Genomic DNA, 6,219 nt, shown 5'->3' with positions numbered 1-6,219 from the left:
GGGCATCAGATCACATCATAGATGGTTGTGAGCCACCATGTGGTTGCTGGGAATTGAACTCAGCACCTCTGGAAGAGCAGACAGTGCTCTTAACCGCTGAGCCATCTCTCCAGCCCCTGAGTTCTTTTTCTAGTCCTATCCTAAGACCCGTTATAGGTTTCTGCTTTAAAAAGAGCCAAGTCCGCAGTACCAGCTCCCAAGTCTGATCTGCGACCCTAGCCGGTCAGAAGCATTCCCCGCCCCCACCCCCACCCCCGCAGTGAAAAATGTTGCTATTTGATTTACTTTAGCTTTGGTGGTGGTCTTTCCTCATTGGTTTCTCCACCCCCGGACCCAACAAGATTCTTCCCATGGGAAAGGAAGAGGAAAGAGACAGCTGCAATTTTTTACATGGAGTGAGGCTCTCAGGTTTGTGGAAATGTTTGCAGCCTGTTCCCTCCTACAGTCCCCTGTCTCCTGGGATGGCCACTCTGACCCTCCGAACAGAGTCCTTTTGGCCCCTTTCAAGGCCCCGCCAGGACCTCGCCTACATTGCAAACAGCCAGGACACCTAGGAGTGGTGTGCCCTGTGGAGCTGGGCCAGCCCCTACCCACTCCTATCGGAACGGACTCCCTTCACGCTTAGCTCCACAACAGGCAACGGCTTTTCGGCCTTCTCTGCCATGGGAGTCTTTGTAGACAACATACTCCAGCCCTCTTGAACTCTGGAGGGCTGGAGGGAGGGCTCAGTGGTTAAGAGCACTGATTGCTCTTCCAGAGGACCCAGGTTCAACCCCCAACACAACTGTCTGTAACTCCAGTTCCAGGGGATCTGACACCCTCACATCAATGCACATGAAATAAAATTTTTGGTAAAATTACACACCTCAAGCTAGGAGTGTAGCTTACTAGTAGGGGACTTGCCTGGCACATGCATGGTCCTGAGTTCAATTCCCAGCACCGCCAAGAAACAAAAACAAGGGAAATATAAAATTCCATACCTCATCACCACCGAATTGACCTTGTCAATAAGACTGTCTCTCCGGTCCCCAGCTCATTTCACGGGGTACTCTACCATGGAAGCCTTTTCTTTTTTTTCACGTGGCGGGAACTGCTCAGAGAGGACACAGTGCTGTGCCCCTCATTACGATGGTCCCACAGTCTTCTTGAGTATAAACAAAGAATCCACTCTCCAGGCCCCCACCCTGAGCACACCCAGAAGCATCATCTTTTTATTTTATTTATTTATTTATTTTTGTTTTTAAAGACAGGGTTTCTCTGTGTAGAATTGGCTGTCCTAGAGTCACTTTGTAGACCAGGCTGGCCTCGAACTCACATTGACCCATCTGCCTCTGCCTCCCAAGTGCTGGTATTAAGGCATGCGCCACCAAGCCCAGCACAGAAGCATCATCTTTTTTATTTTTATTGTTTTTTTTTTTTTGGTTTTTTTCGAGACACGGTTTCTCTGTGTAGCCTTGGCCATCCTGGACTCACTTTGTAGACCAGGCTGGCCTCGAACTCACAGCGATCCGCCTGCCTCTGCCTCCCGAGTGCTGGGATTAAAGGCGTGCGCCACCACGCCCGGCTCGAAGCATCATCTTTTAACAGCTGTTAGCCAACCACATTTCCTCACCCCTAGCTCCCTTTCCTACTATAACTGTACCAAACCTCTCCAGTCTTGTTTACTCCCTCCCCTGACCTCAGCCTGGAGTTCTGAGGAAAAGCAAACAAACAAGAACTAAACACTTTCCTCCTCCTCACGTAGCTCCTGCGTTCTTGACTCTAATACGTTTTTCTTTGTAGATACTCAACTTATCTCTGCTTGCCCACCAACTGACAGGGACCTGGACCCTTGCTTACCTCCATCAGCATGGTTTCACCTGACTGGTACCTGCCTGTGCTCTCTGCACAGTTTAATCTGGCATCCAGATGCTAACCTTTTCTTGATGTTCTGGCCTATCCCTCCAGCCCCCTATCCCAGACAGCGTTTCTCTGTGTATTCCTGGCTGTCCTGGACTTGATGTGTAGGCTGTCCTTGAACTCACATCGATCCATCTGCCTTTGCCTCCTGAGTACTGAGATTACAGACGTGCACCACCACGCCCAGCTCCTTTGGGTTTTTTTTTTTGTTTTGTTTTGTTTTCTAAGATTTAACATATATGAATTCTCTGTTTTCGTGCACACCAGAAGATGGAATCATATTCTATTATAGATGGTTGTGCGCCACCATGTGGTTGCTGGGAATTGAACTCGGGACCTCTGGAGAAGCAGTCAGTGCCCTTAACCTCTGAGCCATCTCTCCAGCCCCACTGTCTGGATTTTTGTATTGTTATTCTTATGGATCATCACCTACCTCAGAATTTTGTAAACACTTTTCCTCTCTCATCTTTTAGTTGGCTTGATAAAGAGAGTATGGCCAATAGCTGAAGCAGGAAGGGAGGGCAGAACTTGTGGGTGGAGATAGGGACTCTGGGAGAAGAATTGGAAAGAATCTGCCATGTAACATGGAAAAGCACGGGTGTCTGGACTATAATGGACCATGTGAGGGGTCGTGGTTAGAATTGTTGGGGCTCAAAACAGATTGGATAGCACAAAGTCTGACAAGCTATAGTGCATAATCTTTTCTTTCTTTCTTTCTTTCTTTTCTTTCCTTTTTTTTTTTTTTTTTTTTTTTTTTTTTTTTTTGAGACAGCCCTGGCTGTCCTAGACTCGCTTTGTAGACCAGGCTGGCCACAAACTCTCACAGAGATCCACCTGCCTCTGCCTCCCAAGTGCTGGGATTAAAGTCATGCACCACCATACCTGGCTGATGTATTCTGCCATCACTCTCCACTTTATTGTCTGGCCCAGGTCTTTCACTGAACCCAGAGCTGTTTCTGCTACACTATGTGGCCAGCGGCCCCTGGGATGCCCCTGTCTCTAACCCGGTACTGGGCTACGCTCCTGCCCATCACACCTTCCCATACATTTTACCAGAGTGATGGGGATTTGAATGGAGGCCTTTGAACTTAGAACACAAGTGTTTTACCCACCTTGCCATCTCCCCAGAACTCATAGTTTTTTTGTTTTTTGGGGGGTTTTTGGTTTTTCAAGACAGGGTTTCCTGTGTAGCCTTGGCTGTCCTAGACTCACTTTGTAAACCAAGCTGTCCTTGGACTCACAGCGATCCGCCTGCCTCTGCCTCCAGAGTGCTGGGATTAAAGGCGTGTGCTACCACACCTGGCTCGCTGGTACCTTCTTTTATTTATTTATTTATTTATTTACTTATTTATTTATTTTGGTTTTTCAAGACAGGGTTTCTCTGTATAACAGCTCTGGCTATCTTGGAACTCCCTCTGTAGTCCAGGCTGGCCTCAAACTCACAGAGATCCATCTGCCTCTACCTCCCAAGTGCTGGCATTAAAGGCGTGCGCCACCACTGCCTGGCCCCACTGGCACCTTCTTATTCACTGATAAGGTCTTAGCTCCAGCAGACCAGCAGCAATTGTTCCAAGCTCCCACAGAACAGCTCACCCAGCTTTGAACACTCAAAAGCCCTAGCCCAGAGTTCCAAAGTCCTTCCACAGTCCTCCCCAAAACAACACGGACAGGTTTGTCACAGCGGCACCCCAGAATCCTGTCTTACATAGAGTTACTTTCACTGTGACGGAACACTACGGCCAAAAGAAACCCGGGGAGGAAAGGGCTTACGTCACTCACGCTTCCTCCTAACAGTTCACCAAGTTCATGTAAAACTAGCACGCGTCTCCTCACAGCAACCTCCTTAGAGTACAGTTTGAAAGGCTGGAAAACAGCAAAGAACATGGAGGTCAGAGGGCGCCAGCCTCCAACCACGTGGGTCCCAGAGACTGAACGCAAGCCACCAGGCTTGGCTGCAAGTGTTTTTTGCCTTCTGAGCCATCTCTAACCGGCCACCCACCCCCTCCACCCCACCTCCAACAGCTTCCCCAAAGTCCCATAGCTGCCATAGTACACAGATGGAATACAATAGAAAGAGAGCTCCCTGCAGTGTGGGGCGGAGGGGAGATGAGATGACAGGAAGTGAAAGCAAAGAGCCAGACACTGCATGGCTCCGCTTACAGGCAGAGGAGAGGATGGGAGGCCACCAGTGTGAGCTGAGGGTGTTGGGGTGGGGGGACGCTACATGCACATGGACACACAGAGACGTGACAAGGCAGGAAGCGGGCTGTGCCATGATGTTTGTATGAGAGTGTCATAGGGAAGACATTATCTTGTTTGGTTGGTTTGGTTTTTGCTTGTTTTTCAAGACAGGGTTTCTCTGTGTAGCCTTGGCTGTCCTGGACTTGCTTTGTAGACCAGGATGGCTATGAACTCACAGCGATCCACCTGCCTCTGCCTCCTGAGTGCTGGGATTAAAGGCGTGAGCCACCATGACCGGCTTTTTTTTTTTTTTAAGGTTTTTTGAAACAGGGTTTCTCTGTGTAGCCTTGGCTATCCTAGACTTGCTTTGTAGGCCAGGCTGGCCTTGAACTTTCAGAGATCTGTCTGCCTCTACCCCTGAGTGCTGGGATTAAAGGTATTAAAGGCATGCGCCACCATGCCCAGCTCCATTATTTTGTATTTTAAGTCGGCGGGGGGGGGGGGGGGAGCAGACCAGATTTTTTAAAAAAGACATATTTATTTATTTATTATGTATACAGTGTTCTGACTGCATGTTCATCTGCAGGGCAGAAGAGGGCATTAGAGCTCATTACAGATGGATGTGAGCCACCATGTGGCTCAGGGCCTCTGGAAGAGCAGCCAGTGCTCTTTTCTGCTGAGCCATCTCTCAAGCCGCCCCGCCCCCCTTCTAACCTAGCTCATAGCTATGACAGGCCTCTGTCTGGGTAGTTGAAGGGTGGCTAACTCCCAAACACCCCTCTAGCAGACACAGCTGGCCTGCCCTAGCCCCCACCCCCTTCCCTCCACCCCCACAGGCTCCCCAAACACCGTCCCCTCCTACTCCAGCACTGATACCACACAGCCATCCTGCTGTTACTGAACCCAACCTGTCACTGCTCAGATGTTGCCGCTGCTCTGACGTCACTATTCTGGCATGCGCTGATGAGAGGGGTGGAGAGATGGTGTTCTAGGCAGAGGATCGCTGTGAATTAGAGGCCAGCCTGGTCTACTTAGCGAGTTCCAGGACAACCGGAGCAACACAAAAACTGTCTCAAAATCAAACAAACAAAAAGCAGGGTGGGCAAGATGGCTTAGTGGGTAAAAAGGCAGTCGCCACCAAGCCTGATGCTCTGAGTTCAAGCTCCGGGTCCTACGTGTTGGATGGAGAGAGTCAACTCCTGGTTTAACCTCTTCACATGTAGTATGGCACACACACACACAGACACAGACACAGACACACAGACACACACACACACACACACACACACACACACACACACACACACACACACACACACACACACACACATTTTAAGCCCCAAGACGGATACTGGTGAATTAGCTCCTCCCAGCCTCCTTCCCTTTTGGGGATGGACAGTTTCATCAAGCAGCCTGGGCTTGAACGTTGGGGGTTCGGACTTCCCTTTGGCTGTTGGCGTCCATGTTTTCTTGTCATTCTCCCTTCCATCCAGCAGGCGGGTTCTGGGAACCAAACTCAGGTCGGTCACGTTTGGTGGCAAGCTCCCTTTACAGCAGAGTCATCATCTCGCGGGCCATTTCCAGTTCCTCGCTCTTGACCTCTCGATCCCCTGCAGAGGGTGGCGCTGTTCCGGCCATTGGCCACAAGGAGGCGCTGATGGCTAGGTCTTGGCTCCAGCACCCAAGCGCTTTTTGTTGTTGCGCACAATGCCCCAGCATTTCCTCTTGAGGATTAGACAAGGTTAAACCTATAAGGAGCGGCTTTGCACCCTACACTCCTGTGACCGGCTCACATCCAGGTACCCAGAGAGATCAGGCTCCTTGGAACCCGAGAACCTTGTTTTCACCCTAGGCAGCCACTTCTGACCCACATGGTTCCTTCAGCTGATCAGGATTACTGCATGTTGGGTGTGGAAGACAGTGCTCCAGGCAGCTCATCATACTTGCCTGCCTTTGGACTAACTCTGTGGATTAATTCTTTGGATTAACTGCTTGTCATGCACTAAGCCGGATTCGCACGCCTGGAGCCAAGAATTACATCCCCCACACCCACCGCACGTGCCACCATTGCCCCTCCTGGCACTGGCAATATTTATAGGAGAATGTGTTGGCGTCAGCCTCCTCCAACCTTCCGTTCTC

At 50.1% G+C, this 6,219-nt stretch overlaps 1 non-coding gene across 1 annotated transcript; it reads right to left on the bottom strand.

Moving 5' to 3' along the window:
- Positions 1-1,078: 1,078 nt before the first annotated feature.
- Positions 1,079-1,197, bottom strand: LOC127204052 (small nucleolar RNA SNORA11). Its single transcript, XR_007832408.1, has one exon. It is a non-coding gene; the product is annotated as a small nucleolar RNA SNORA11 (small nucleolar RNA).
- Between the last annotated feature and the right edge of the window lie 5,022 nt (positions 1,198-6,219).

This window comes from Acomys russatus, chromosome 19 (assembly GCF_903995435.1).
Source record: "Acomys russatus chromosome 19, mAcoRus1.1, whole genome shotgun sequence".
In the NCBI taxonomy this organism is placed as follows: Eukaryota; Metazoa; Chordata; class Mammalia; order Rodentia; family Muridae; genus Acomys; species Acomys russatus.
Note: the sequence above shows the minus strand (reverse complement) of the source record. Positions and strands in the feature narration are given on the sequence as shown.